General features: G+C 44.7%; 1 protein-coding gene across 6 annotated transcripts in view; it reads right to left on the minus strand.

The window, feature by feature from the left end:
- The window catches only part of SCN5A (sodium voltage-gated channel alpha subunit 5), a 215,789-nt gene extending 201,042 nt beyond the window's left edge, over positions 1 to 14,747 (minus strand). For 5 of the 6 annotated variants that reach the window (XM_027686815.1, XM_027686814.1, XM_027686813.1 and 2 more), the window contains exon 1: positions 14,612 to 14,747. The gene's annotated coding sequence lies outside the window, so the exon portion shown is untranslated. Of the gene's footprint in view, positions 1 to 8,397; positions 8,547 to 14,611 lie in introns of those variants that run through there. The other variant, XM_027686811.1, reaches the window with a different exon arrangement.
- Between the last annotated feature and the right edge of the window lie 763 nt (positions 14,748 to 15,510).

Genomic DNA, 15,510 nt, shown 5'->3' on the forward strand with positions numbered 1-15,510 from the left:
TTAAAGCTTGCATTCCAAGTACAGCTATGCTCTAGGCTTATGAAAAATCTTCTCATTTGAAAGTCATTTTCCTCCTCTGCATCTGGGACAATCAGCAGCATGAAATAGAAAATATTAATAAATAAATATGCATCACCCCAGAGTTCATGTTCAGTCAAAGCCAGGAGGCCTTGTGTCTCTTGCTCAGGGACCCCAGCAACAGCGGGATTGAAAGACTGAATTCTGATACTTTCAGTAAGTGAAAGAAAATCTCACTGCTTTGCAGGGTTTCAGTTGTGGTTTGGGAAGTTATCCCTCCTCCTCATAAACCTTGGTGTTCAGCTCATTGACCCAGGGCTATAGCTCACCTCCCAGCCTGGGCTTTCCCACAGAGCAGAGGATTTATCCCAAAGCCCTGAATGCTTCAGCCCAGCAAGAGTGTGCTGAGGACACTGACTGTCTTGATGATGGTGTTTTGTTGGAATCTCCAGCTAAGAATCAAGTCAGAGAGCAGCAATTTACTGCTTAGCTGCAGAAGGACACTGGCTGTAGGATGATGACTGGTTTTGACTCTGGTAGCATTTTCCTAAGTCCCAGTTATGTATGGGCTGTTAGAAGAAACAGAAAAGAAGGTGGCATGATATCACAACCACATTCCATGGGGAAAAAAATTATATTTGCAGTTGCCATCATGTGACATGAGGTGAGAACACATATCAGACTTTTATGTATTAATGGCTGTCCTTTAATAAAAGAGGTGCATCAAGGTCTGGTGATATGAAGCAGATCTGTTTTACTGAGGCTATCTGCAGAAGAAAGGTGTTACCCTTAATGAGATGTTGGGGACTTTTCCCTTTTCCTAGTTTCCCAGCTCTCTCCAAATACCTGCTTCATTGTCCTTCAAATCCCATGTTGGCCATGTAGTGCAGAGCCTGTACAGTCACTCTCCCTGGGCACTGAATGGCTCAAAAATTTTCCTACCTCCTATCCTATGACAACCAGAATGTCTTGTATGGGGCAAAGAAATGCTGCACGCACTTCAGAGTGCAAAATGATTAAAAAAAATAAAATAAAAAAAAATTAAAAGAAGTCAAGAAGAACACATTACTCAGGTGCCTGTGATAGAGAGGAAAGAATCAGTGAGAAAACTGCAGCTAGAGAATTTGCTGGCCTTTCTAAGGGCAAGAAGGAACTTTTCAAACACACGAGGAACAAAATGTATCCTCTAAGTACCGTCAGGCACAACAGCACAGAAAAGAGCAGAAATGTTCAATACCTATTTCTGTTCTGTACTAGGAAAAAAAATCCATGCAATGGAGCAATAATATGCTGAGAATGACATTTCATATTTAAGAGCGATAGACTTTAGCTAGACTTTCTATATCAACAAGTCATGGTAATTGAACCCAAGAGTTACTACAGACTTGGCCAAGGTGTACTCTGAATATCAGTGTTGCTTTTCTAGGTACTGGGACACAGTGGTAAAGCACCACAAGAAAACGGTTGTGGCAGTATTTTATACAGATAAGCAGAAGATCTGAGTGACTCTGGGCTTCTCTCCTTTCTGGGCAAAAGAACAGAATAGCTGATGCAGGGCTTGGTTAATCAGGGCTCAGGGGACAGTGATAGAAATTGATGGGAACATTACCCTTGTAGAGCATTTCAGTTCCCATGTCCAAAACACAAGGGTTATGCTGATAAATTAGAAAGGTTTAGGGAAGTATCAATAAGGACAACTATGGGCTGGAAAACAGGCTCATAGTAAATGCTTCAGAGAGCTCTATCATACCAAAGAAAATGGAAAGGGATGAATTAATCACTGTACCAGCACCCTTGGACAAACACAGCTAAAACATTGCTATTCCTCTCCATATTACTGAGTACTCTGCAGTCTGTCAAGACCGATATAGAAGAAATCCAGTGGCCAGGAACTAGAACAAAAGAAATATAAATTAGGTGTAACGTGCACCATTTAAAGAAAATTATTTAACCATGGTTTACCAAAAACTAAAGGGTGGAAAATCCATCCATGTCAATTCCTTTTTTCTTGACAGTATATGCTGTAGCTGAAACAATACAAATTATGAGGAGCCCTCTGCTATTCTGGAGACAGAGTACATGATCACAGTTTTACTCTACAGTTTTATAATATCTAAATTATGAGGTTGGACCTAAATTGCCTAGCCTTTTTTTTTTTGGTCCCACTACAAAATGAACAGAGAGGCACAAGCCAAAAATTGGGCTTCAAGTACGCACTTCACAGTGTGTGTGGAGCTCTGTTATAAAATGTGATGGGAGGGAGGAGAAAGCCATCCAGACAAAGATAAACAGATGCAACAGCAAAAAATAAACATTACTGCAAATCTAGACAGGTTCAGGGTCCCTTGCTGCACAAAGATGGCTCAAATCTCTGCTCTCTTTCTGCTCCAGTGCCTGCCACAGCTCGGCTGTTGAAGGGCTGCGTTACAGACAGGCGAGCGTCACCCCACGACACCACCTAATTGGCACCCAGCCTTCCAGGGAGTGGGAGATAGTCAGCCTAAAAATAGGCTGTTCTCTGTTTTGGCTCTCCCCTCTCTCCATCCCCCCGCCAAAGGCACAAGGCTGGCGGTCCAGGGAAAAACATCCAGAAAAACAGCAGCCTCAGCAGAGAGAGCCAGGAGGTGTTTTTGGAGGGGGAGAATCGGGGTGGGGTGCTGTCAGAGTAATGCTGAGCATAGCACAGGGGTCCCTGCCTGCCCTCCTGCTACTGGGAAAGAGTGATTTCCAGGCCCTTTAGCACAGGAGACGCAATTCAAGCCCCTGGCCCCACCGGAGGTGTGGGGACAGAGCAGAGCCACACAAACCATCCCTGTCCTCCAGGATGGTGTCCCAGCCAACCCACTGCTGAGGAAAAGCAGCTGAGCTTGGCTCTTGTGGAAGCTCCTCCAGCAGCTCCCTCATTGTTCCCTTCTCAGAAACTCTCTCCGGACATCCCTTTATCCTGTGAAGGCCTTTGCTTCAACAGACTGTGCAATTTTTGGTTCAAGGAACCAGCATTTATAGGCAGCAAAGCCTCACAGGACAGTTTTACTAGGAATTTCATTAACACTGAAGATCCTCGTAGAACTTTGATGAACACTTGAACTTTAGTCTGACATTTAAGTGCCTAAAACTCTGTATGAAGCCCAAATTAAGACATCTTATACTCTGCTATTGATGCTTCCTTTCATATTCAGTTTTACAAAGCCCCCAAACATCAGTAACATTTCAGAAAGCATTGGTTCTGCTTTTAACTGGATATGACAAGTCAAAATCAATTAGAGATTGATCTCAATTCTGCTTTTTTTTTTAAATTTATTTTTAGCCTGCCATTCAGTTACCAAAGTGAAGAAATGCAATCAATGAAGTGAACTTGCTTTGTAGCAAAGCTTTTGCCTAGATTATAAGACGTTTTGCGAAGTTTCTCAAGCTCCTGAAGGCAACTGTGCAAATAACGCTGCTTATTGAATTCTGCAGAGTGCTCTTACAGCAAGACTGATGGGTGGCCTAATACATTGTGTAGTTGCTATAAGCAATGATCTCCCATGCTAATCACAACTTTCACATTCATTAATGTTATAGGAACCTCCTGGAAAAAATCATATAGCGGGGAATGATTCAAACATATGCAAAGCTAGCTGTGACTATAAAATTAGCTTTCAAACTGGCATTGGGAAGAAAATATTCAACATATTTGACATCCCATAGACCTAAATATGTGAGATGCTGCTTTTTGAGTCCTGCTCTGGGCCACATGGTCCTGCAATTTAAAATGAGCATGAAGTGATGTTGCTCTGCATTCAAGGTGGACTCTGGTCCACTGAAGTGAGAGGAGAAAATGCCCTTGCAAGGGCATTCCTCCAGGTTGTTGCTTGGGTTGTTTCCTGTCTGGGCAGGACTTTGGGTTAATATTGGGAAAGCATAAGACAACAGATGCACAGAAGTTAAGGCAGAGTTACTCCTTGGCTACCCCCAGGGACCATCACACCATAAAAACAGTGCAGCTGGCACCAGCCTCACCTTGGAAAACAAACCCATTGACCCAAGGGCTGGTGGGGTGGTTGGCAGTTGTATGGCCCTGCCACTGGTCAGCAGCACTCCCTGCTTTACAAAACTGCCCAGAGCTGAGAAGCTGAAAATGAAGGTGCCCAAAGGGAGTGCGTGGGATGAGGAAACTCCCTGAAAGGGCTCACCCATGCAGGAGGAAACAGCCTCTGCATTTTGGGGCACAAGGGCTGCTGGAATTCATAGGGACAACACTGACAGTCCTTCCAAAACGTGTTTTAAAACACCGTCCTCCTGATCCTGGTAAATAAACAGCCATCAAAAATAACCTCTCTAGCAGAAATAAAGCTTCTTGTCTAGACCACCCCCTGCAAACCAAACCAAGGCACTGGCTTGCCAATAAAATACACCGTTTCCAGTGCTGCGTATGCCAATGTCTGTGTTTTCCCTGGGGCCTTGTGACCTTTTAAACTCAAAGGTAATGCTGCATGTCGCTCCCTCCTGATCCTTTCCCCTTAGAGGAAGCAAGGACACTGTAGAGAACTGGGCACAGCTCACTACATGCCTCTGCACTGGATCTGCCTGTGACAACCTCATGATGGTTCCCAGCTTCGCGCCGTCATGGTTTATCTTTTGGGGCCAGAAGACCCTGTTTCTGCTCATCAAGAAAAAAGGCAGCCAGCACGTGTGCACGTCGCTCGCCTGGCAAGATCCTTAAGAAAGGTGACTCTGTGCCAATTATTGGCTCTGAAAGCACACCTGGACATAAACACCCTATGCAAGATATGGGGGGGGGAAAAAGCATTTTGATCTGCAATGACGGCGGAGGGTGTGTTGGATCTATAGGGGGAGGCAAAAGCTGTGGCAGAGCGAGGCGAGGAGGAGGAGCCCGAAGGTGGCTCTCAGCCACCTCCACGCTCCTTTGATCCCGGGGCCATGCTGGCTGCAGGCCAGTCCCTGCTGTGGGCTGTGTTAATCTGCGCTGGCCGCGGGTGCCTCCCGGGAGGCTCGGTGGCAGCTGGAGATTACCGGGGTCAGGGACACCCTCCATTTTCCCTTCCTCGCACCACTCGCAGCGATGGTCGGGCCGAGGGCTGGGAGAGAAACAGCCACAGCCTCGTTGCATGGACGCACGCAGGTCAGGGGTATCCCCGGTGTGATCCCTGCTGCCTCTCGTCCTGGTTTACGGCACCTTGTAGCTGGGCACACATATGCCATCTGACACCACAGATATGCCAGTTCCCAGCAAAATGGGGAGTACACAGCTGGTGGAGCTGGAAATGGCATTTTCCATTTGCTTCTTTCCTGATTTGGTTTTATATATATTTTTTATATATATACATATATAAATAAAACAGATATTTTATCTCTATGTGCATAAAAATGGTTATTATATCAGATATATTCATATCTGATGAACATAAGTTGTATATATCGGGCAGCAGCGCCGATACAGTCAAACACTCCCCTTGCACACAAGGAGCCTCAGATATAACAGTGCATGGGGCAGGATTAGAGCAGGAGGGCCACAGCCCTCTGGGACATCATCCCACTTTCACCTCCTCCAGTCTTTCAACAGGACCTCAAGCTCTCTCATGGCTCAAGGCACCCTTTGTCCCTGACTCCTGACACCCACTCCTCAGCATATGGCACATGCAGACCTATCCACAACCTTCTGAAGCCAACTGGGATCTTTAGCAGGTTTGGATCCAGCATTAAATCCGTATGATGGAACCTTTTCAGATTATTCCTAAAGGTGCTGAGATCCCAGGGCTTTGTTTCCAAGTCCCCTTTAAAACTATACAATTACAGCCCACACTTGGCATTACCTGGTTTCATGGACATGGTTGATGTAGGTGAAGCAATGACTGGCCTGGAAATGGGACATTAAACATAAAATGCAATATAATATGGAATATCATTAAAAATTCTGTCAACGCACATTACTGAAGTAATGTGCTCCCCTACGGAGTTCTGGTGGATCCATAGCTGTGTAGTATGTGGCTGGGGCACCCCATGGCCACTTTCTTACATTACACTTTCTTACACTCATTGAGTCTGTCTATTGTCAATCCAGGAACATCTTTTAACAGCACTTGCAAACCCCAAATATCTTCTAGTCCTGAACCTCTGAATCAAATTGTCCGGTGGGTTCAAAAGCTGGAGGATAAGAGAGGCACCAAGGTAAACCAACAGAGAAACAGAGCTACAGAAGATGAGTTTTTGTGGCTTGTGCAACTAATGACTAAACACATAGGAAATCAGAATTTCCTGTGCAAAAAAAGGAATTGCACTATTATTTCTTTCTTATATTTAACAAATCCAAGCACTGGAGGGATAAAAAAGACATTACATCTGGCATAATGGTTAATTAAAAACCATCTAAAAGACAGTTTTAGAAAATTTCAGAGAGAGAATGATGTTTCAAAGAGTAATGTCAGCTCTGAAGAAGTCAAAAGGAGCTTTACCTTTGGCTTCACCAGGCTCTGGATCAGGCCCTTAAAATAGTTCTGGAAATGCTCCAGAAAACTTATTTCAGATACATTTAAGCTCTGTGCTTTGCAGCTATTCAGTGATTTTCTCTGTTAGTGTTAAACTGTCCAGGGGACTTTTATGCTCGTAAACAAATCCTCCATCTCCCTTATGTCGCTTCTACATCGACACTGCATCACTGACTTCAATAAACAGCCTCCTGATTCACCCTGTTATGAGACAGCGAGCAGAATTAGGCACCAGAGATGTGTCTAAAAGCCTTGGTTTCAGGTTCTGAACATCACTTAGGATAATTAATAAAAGAAAACCACAGCCCAGAATATTTCAATGTTTTCAGATCATAAGCTCATATGCAGCCACTTTCCCTGTTCCCAGGAGTCTACAATAATAATTTTGGGGTTTTTTAAAAATTATTATTTTTATTCTGAGGGTCTTTTATGCCATTCTGCATATCTCTATAAAAGAAGGCAATGTGTTTCCCAGTGTGGCATTTCTAGGTTCTTTCTGGCCTGCCCTAAGAAGCAGCTAAAAAGCAGAGATCTGCACCGGGACCTGACTGTTGAACACACAACACACAGAGCAAGAACCCACCAGCCCTGCACTGCTCAGGTTTCACAAAACAGGGAAAACCTCGAGAAACTTTTAACAAAAAGAACAATTTTTCCTGGGTGTCACAGCATGTGAGGAGCATTGCTGTGTTTCACAACTACCGGAGAAAGCAAGTTCAAGCCATCCTGTGCAGCCTGAAGGACATCTGTACACCTTGCAGGTGCTTGTTCAGACACTGTATGGACGTAACAAAACTTTTGGGGGTCGTCAAGTTTAGCAACTTCATAGAAAAGCAAACTCAGTGTAACTCAAGCAAAACTTCCACTAAGGGCAAAGAAACCCAAAAACGCAGAGATTTTCCTAGGGAAGTTTCTACCCCAGGTTTACCTTCCCATGAAGGATTTGGAGCCTCAATTCAAAACTGCCTGAATCCAGCAGGAACATGAGCACGATGGACCTACAGGAAGTTTGTTCTAGAAACACTAAAGTACTTCTTTAGCTAAAGTACTACTACAGAAGTGTCATGAAAGGATGAGGCAAAGGGGAAAAGCACAGACAGGATTTATTTTGTCTTTATCTTTCCATATTCATATGATGATTCCTTTTTTTTGTTCCCTTTAGTTATGACGTATGGTTTCATAACAACTATTTACTTTTCTCTCTTTATCTAACAGCTGTCTGCTGAGAAAGATGGAAAAACAAACTAAACATGTTAAAACCAAGAGAAACCATTCATATGCAATGTATAATTGAGTGCTATATTTAAGTCTTTGCACATTATCTTTCAAATTATATTTAGTTTCAACAGGAGGGGAAAAAAATCTCCCTTACTTTCTAAAATTAGCAACAGAATTTGTATATTGTTTTCAAATACAACCGCTCTTCCTCAGAAACTTTTGCCAGAGAATAATTAATGATTGGAGACAGGGAATCTGACTAGATCAGATGTATTTTGACATTGGCCCACTAACGGTCACCTAGAGCGAAAAACGGGGGAAGTCCTCAGGGAAAGGGCTGTGTAAATCTGGATTAGCTCTGCTGAAGTCAAACAAATCGATCTGGATTTACACCGGCAGAGCCGAGAGGAGGATTCATCCCTCTGTTTGACGGGCACAGGGAAGGAAAGAGCTACGAGGATCTCAGCAAACCGGGGGGGAACTTTGCCACGCACTGCAACTCCAAAGGGGTTATTTCCCAAGGGACACACAACACACGCCGGGGCAGCCCCTGCTCTCACATGAATGAGAACCACACGCACGCATCGAGGGAGATTAGACCTCTCGACGTGAAACACTGTTGAAAAGAGATAGAGGAGGGAAAAAAAAAATAAAAAAAAAATTCTTAACATACTTCCAGTGCTTTCCAGACCCTCTTGCTGCGGACACGGCCGGCAATGCCTTTGGCCCCCCCAGCAGCATGGGAGCTGCGCATAACTCGATGCCAGAGGCTGGGAATAAGGCTGGGGAGGCAGCGGAGACGATGTGCTGGGCCCCGGGGAGGGAGAGAGGGCGGCCGCGTCACGGCGTCGCACTGGCTGTACTAATATGGGGAGCAGCGACAGCCAGAAACCCTCGTCCGGAAGGAAAGGACAACCCCTGTAACACGAGAGCCGGCACACCGCCGTGGGGGGCTTTGGGGGGCTTGGGGCTCCCACGGGCCAGGAGAACGGCACCCCTGGCTGCGTCTGATGTGGCAGGCAGGGGAGCAAGTTTTGGTGCAGGGGGGGTCCCTTCCCCGCAGCACTCATCTCTATTAAACGCGGCGTAATTACCCTGTTATAATCAGGCAGGTATTTTAAAGAGGCTTTAGTGTGATTTTATAATTGTGCATTATGTAACGGCCACTAATGTGTCAGGCCTCAGAAAACACCAAGTGCCTGTCTACAGGTCAGGCTGTAACACTTTAAAGGTGCTCCCTCCTGTCCCTGAGAGCCTCCCACTAACATCGCTCTCCCTAAACCTCTGCCCACTCTTGGTGGCTCCATCACAGGGAAAAAACAAAAACTTCATGACAGAGTTTCTGCTCTTTAGGAGCTGTACACCGTGGTGAGGGAGCTTTCTTTATTTATCATCACTTCTTTTTAAAGTTCATGTTTTTTGGGATTTCCCAGGGGCAGTGTCTGACCTCGCACAGCCCGGCAGCAAAGATGCTCCTCAGAGGACCAAAAAGGGCTGGCAGTGGGGCATAAAATCCAAGCTGGCTCCTACAGGGGGGAATTTTTGCTCACTGGAAATAACTAGAAGTGATCCCTCTGTGCTGTCCTGTTTTGATTTCCCAGGACCAAGGTTCTGTAAACCTGAAGCCTTGATGCACATAAAGCTTGTTAGACCCAACATGCTGTAAGCCAGCCAGACAGAACAGTGGCATATTCAGCCACCAAAACAATAACAAAATGGACCATTTTGGGGGGAAAAGTGACCATTTCATTATGATAAGAAAAAGAAAAAGAATCTTGAAAAAATAACTTTAGAAATAATGCAGTCTTTAAGAACGGATTTTGGCCTAAAAAGTTAATAAAAAAGATCTATATGATACAAAGCTATAGAGAAACTTGTTGATGGGCAATTTTTTTTTAAGACCTGTTAGCTGAGAGTAGATTAAAAATTTTCTCTTAAGCCTTAAAGTCAGCAGGCAAAGAACCTCAACCACAACTCACACCTCCCAAGACCCCTTCAAAACCCTAAAACCTTAGGCTTAGTGTTCACAATCAGGCTTCACATGCCATGAATATTGAGAAAGACTCATTTCTTCCAACATACCATAATTGTGCCCACAGTCTGCATTCAGTCACCTAACTTTTACAAACTTGCAATTAAAATCAGTAAGACTTTTTAAGTATTCCATACTAATATTGGAGTTGGATTAAAATTAATAAAGCACAAGTTGCAGATATCTTTCAAGTGATAACTTGAATGCAGAGCAGTTTTAGCACCTTAGGAATCCAGCAAGCTTTAAAAAGAACCTACAACCTGTTGGTAGGGCTCTCAGCATGGCAGTAAAAAGCCTCTTTGGCAGAAATTTAGCAAAGCAAGAAAGCTCAATTCAAGCTGAGAGATGAAATAAATAATCTAGTAAAGAACGGACTTATTTTTTCCAAGATATAAATTAAAACCTCTGATTTTTAAATCAAATAAAAAAGGGCAAAGAGAAAACTTGGAGCTTAGGAGAATTTAAATTTTTTCTGCATGTTTTGGTACAACAGTACTATTTGATGTGTCAGATCTCTTAATTCAAAAAGCTCTTGCAATATTACGATAAAAATAAAACCCAAGCCATTCCTGTCATGCAGAACTGTGATTAAAAAAGGCTTTGTTCAATACAAAGAGCAGGGAGGCATGTTTTTGCCATGAAGGATAAAGAATCTTTTGACACTGATGAAAATTTTGCACACAAAAGATTCACAAGGTGACCTCCTCATGGAAGGCCAGGCCACACCTCCTCAAAGGTGGGTGTGTGAGAAGAGAGGGAATTTTTGTCGTTCTTTTGCCATCTTTGCTGGGAATTTGGCTTTGTGAAGTCAGACTGATAAGAAACCTGAAAAAGAGGGGTAGAAGGGGCGATTATGACAGCTGGTACTACATGCATTTAACAAAACCACTCTGTCCAGAGTCAGCTTAGGGACTGGGATATGCGATAACTTCGGCAGATGTGCCCTCTTTCTTCTCCCAGCCTGAAATCTGGGATCTCACTCATTGCAACTGGACAGCCCGGAGCTAGTCCAGTAACACCGTCCCAGAATGACTGGGAAATAAATAAGGAAACATAATTAACCTGAGGAAGAGAAGGTACATTTGTAAGAGTGACCAGATCACCTGCAGATAAACTAAAAGGAAGATACCGTGTGTATGATGGAGCAAAAGGATTCTCCACAACAAACTTTCTGAACTACGTGGATCTCTTCAGTGACACAAAAACTGCCAGAAGGAGAGAGGAGTTAGGGACATTCCAGTTCTGGAAAAGTTTTCTTTTCCTCATTATTAGTAACTCTAATTACTTTGAAAGAAGAGCAATGAGATAAATCCTGTAGAGCCAGAAATGTGACCTGATTTTCTTCCTGATTTAGAAACTGTCACTTTGCAAGAGAAACCCAAAGAGACAGAGACAGGTCAAAGTGGGCCCATCAGTTTTGTTTGCAGACTAAATAATAAACCAAGATCAATAGAAATACAACCAGGGTTTCCTTTTGGTAGATATTCATAAGGACAATCCTATTTAAAAGATAAATAAACACACGTTTATCTGAACTGCTTGCAGTCATACATGACACTGTTAAAGAGATATTCACTATGATCAAATAGAAGTATACCCAACTGACTTCATGTGTTTTCCTACAAGTTAGATGGTGAAAGTCAGAAGTGAATACAGAATTCCAAATATAAATTGCTGTGTACTTTGATTAAGGCCCTACCTCAAGACAACATGTGAACACAAAGCAGGAAGGTCAAGTGTATATTTAAGAGTGATGCTGCTTCTGTGTTACCAAAGTTTTATTTTACAGAACTCAGAAATTAGTTGTTGTCACTCTTTAACTATTAGGGCTATAATTTTCAGAAGTGATTCTTGAGGATGATCAGAGACAACTTACAAGGTAGCAATTTTCAGGAAGAACTGAGCACCCACTCTCTGAAAACAAAAGGTCTCTTCTATGTTTTTCAAGTTGAGCTTCCAAAAACCAAGGCATCTAAGGTGATAACAGGTGACAGCCTGCTCCTTTTGAAAAGCATGACCAGGCTTTCCAAATGACCACCAACATGTTTTAATATGCAACCCAACATGTTCTTTACTCACATGCACACACAGAGGATTCTTTCAAGATACTAAGCAGAAAATGGTAATGGGAAGACAAACCAATCCCTATTTAATATCATAAACAGGATATTTTAAAGAAATTAAAACTAGCTATATTTCATAAATCTCCCATGCCAGTTCAGGATATCGTTTCCTAACAGCAAATTTTTAAATATAATTTTGACAACACATTTAAACCAAGAACACAGCAACCACTCAACATTTTCCTGTAACCTGTAAAAGTCCTGGGAGGTGTTAGCTGGTGCCGCAGGTGTTAGTCCATCACAGCGAGAACCAGGGCCAGTTTCCCATTCAAGTCAGGAATACAATGCTCTCAACTCTGTTGCAGTTTTAAAGTCTGTACCCATAAGATGTCATTCAGAGTCATGAAGTCTCGTGGTCTACATACCCCCTTCATGGTCAAGGTATTTAGGCTACATACCCAATGATGCAACCGAATACCTTTGTGAGCTCTGACGAATGATTCAGGGCATGAAACAGTATCAGTTCTCTACCACACTGTACAGAGTTCTGGCATGCTTTAAATCTGCAGGACTCCTCACAGCAAAACCTACTTCTGTGGGAGAACACTGGCCTTAGAATCTGACCCTTCGTGTTTGTAAAACCCTCGGAGTCTCAGACAGAAGTACAAAGCTGCATTGTGAATGAGTCAGAATGAGTGTCAAGATCTGAAAAAAACCATGTGACAGCATTGAACTCCAATCATGAACAAGTTAAGTAAAATATTAATCTGTGATTATTTCTGGCAATAATGTGATCTGTCTCTACCAAAGTTACATAAACTCCACTACTCAAGGCTGAGACCTTTTGTCACTTTAATCTAAAAATATCACAACTTGCAGGACAGGCTTCTATTGCTTACATGTTGAGACATTTGCCCCCAAAAGACATTCATCTTTTCTAAAGGACCCTCTACTTCTGAAGCTCTCTGCCAACTCCGTTTGCCCTTTGAAAAGGCTACATCAGAATAAAAAAAAATATTAAAATCAGTGAATATCACTTCAATTCCATTTGCATCATCTCCATCCCGTTGTTGCACTGGGCTCCCCTCAACTTTGTCAGAACCAGATGTCTCATTGAGGCAATGCACTCAAACCAGCAGAACTGACACTTTCAAAACCACCACTTTCTTGGTCCATTAGAATGAGAGGGTTTCACTCCTCACTGCCTCACAGCCTCACAGCTCTGACCTTTCCAATTCTCTGCCACCAAAAGCTTATAGGATCTGCCGGATCCATCTGCGTCTCCACCTGGCCTGCTTTCCCACGCCAAAAGGAGGGATCAAATATACGTGTCTGAAAACACATCCCTGCTTTTTCTTCATACCACCCGGGGGGGAACCCCTTCGCCAACCTCAGACGAGAGGAAGCCTCCAAGACCACTTCTGCCAAACCCCGAAATCCTGGGAAATTGCAGCAAAATGAACTTCAGCACCTTGGACAGGACACACAGACGGAAAATCGCCGAAATCAGCTCATTGGCCCCGAAAATGTTGAGCCTGTACATGACCCTCTAGGACACATCTGCGGGCCTGTTTATTTTTAGTATTGACAAATCCTCTTTGAATCACTGCGTTTATTCCACCATCCGCCCTGTGTTTTGGGAAGAGCTGCTCGCCAGCCCAGCACTGGGAGAAATTGGGGCCACCAGCCCCGGATCCAATGCCCGTCTGCAGGATCAGCCACTGCCCCAGTTGTGACTGGCTAAGCTTGGCTCAAGCACTCACAAAGCTCAGCTCATCCTTCCCAGGCAAACAAGACCTGTTGCTGTAGGTGTGCCTGGCTTGCGTGTTTCTCCGCTTTCCAGAGGCTCATCTCCACCTCCTCACCCAAATCTCAAAAAAAAAAAAAAAATAAAAAGGTCTGATTTATTCCCATTACAGACACACTTCGGTTGCATAAGTTTTGCTTTAATTTAGCTTTCGTTCTCTCTCACAGTTCCCTCAGTATTCATTGTTTCCCTCAGGGTTGCCTCTATAAAATCATGATCACCTTGCTGGAGTGCAGCACAGCTCTCCCCAGTTTTCATTTATTTACATAAGCCAAGTCCAGCTTTTAGTTTGTGCTGGTAAAAACTCCAAATATTTTAAGCAGAGGTGTTCCATAAAGAGCTTTGGGGTGTGTGGTGCCATTAAGATATATACTTAAAATATGTCAGTTCTTACAAGTAATACCAGTAATATTCTCACGATACAGAAGAACGATACATTTTCCCTGCCACCGCAGAAATACCTATTCTAGTTCTTTTCTTCCCTTCACAACCCGCCACTAAATTTCCACTCCAACACATCTGACACCACATAACATTAAACAAACAATTTGCAGATTATTTTCTCTGCTGTTTGTTCTTCCCGGCACTTCTGGGTGCAGAAGCGAGATGGAAACCAGACCGATTCTCTGCCAGAATTACCTCTAAACAGCAACATATATATATATACAAGTATATATATGCTCTGCTTTTACAGCCCAACACAACCTTTGCTACGCCAACTTCGCTCTGCTCCAGCCCCCGGTCCCTCTCTGCCGCCCTGCTCGGACGGGACGGTCGCGGTTCTCCTCTCGCCTCGAGGGAAAGTTTGGGGAAGGGAAAATCCCGGCACTACCAATTCCTCCTCCGCGACACGCTCGGAACCAGGCGTCTTTTCCCTTTCTTTCTTTCTTTCTTTCTTTTTTTCCCTTTTATTATTATTTTATTAACAAGCAAACAACAAAACCAAACCAAAAAAAAAAAAAGAGAGAGAGAGAGAAAAACTTACATTGGTTTATTTAATTTTTCCTGCTAAACCAAGAGTCCCAGAGCCACTTCATTGTATCCACAGAGTTTTTAGTCCCCGAGCGGTCCCGTCCCGCGGGAAGGAAGCGCCCGGCTGCCGGGCGCGGAGCGCGCTGCCCGCCCGCCGCGGAGCGCTCATGGCTCGGAGCCGCCGTGCCGTCTGTGCCGCTGCCGCCGGAGCGGAGCGGAGCCAGCGGAGCCCCGGCCGGGCGGGCGGGCGGCGGGGGGGAGTGGGGAGGGATGGAGGGAGGAGGGCTGGAGGGAGGCGGGAAGGATGGATGGATGGACGGACGGAGGGAGCGGCGGAGGCACCGCCCGCCCCGCCGAGCGCAGCCGGGGCGGCCCCGCAGCGCCCCCTGCAGCCGGTGGGGGGAAGGGACCGGGGAGGAGGGAGGGGAGGGAAAGGGAAGGGGAGTGATGGGGAGGGAGAAAGGGGGATGTGGGAGAGAAAGGCGTGGAGGATAGAGAGGGAGAAAAGGTGCAGAATGGGGAGGCAGGCAGGGGGATAGGGAGGAAGGCAGAGGGGTGCAGAGGAAGGATAGGCAGGGCTGAGGGGTGGGGAAGGAGAAACGGTGGCAAAGGAAAGGGGTGGGGTGGAAGGAGGGATGAAAAGGTCTGGGAGGAAGGGAGAGAAGCATGGAAAAGGCAGCGGGAAGTGGGATGAGGGAGGGTAGAATCATAGACTTGTTTGATTTGTAAAATACCCCTTAGATAGTCAAGTCCAACAGTTAAATCAGCACAGCCAAGTCCACCACTACACCGTGTCCCTAAGGGCTACATCTGCATGGTCTAGGGTGGAAGGAGGAATGAGAGGACCTGGGAAGAAGGGAGGGATAGGGAAGAGGAGGATGGAAAAGGCAGTGGGAAGCAGGATGAGGGAGG

Source organism: Neopelma chrysocephalum, unplaced genomic scaffold, assembly GCF_003984885.1.
Source record: "Neopelma chrysocephalum unplaced genomic scaffold, ASM398488v2 Primary Assembly neopelma1_72, whole genome shotgun sequence".
Taxonomy (NCBI): Eukaryota; Metazoa; Chordata; class Aves; order Passeriformes; family Pipridae; genus Neopelma; species Neopelma chrysocephalum.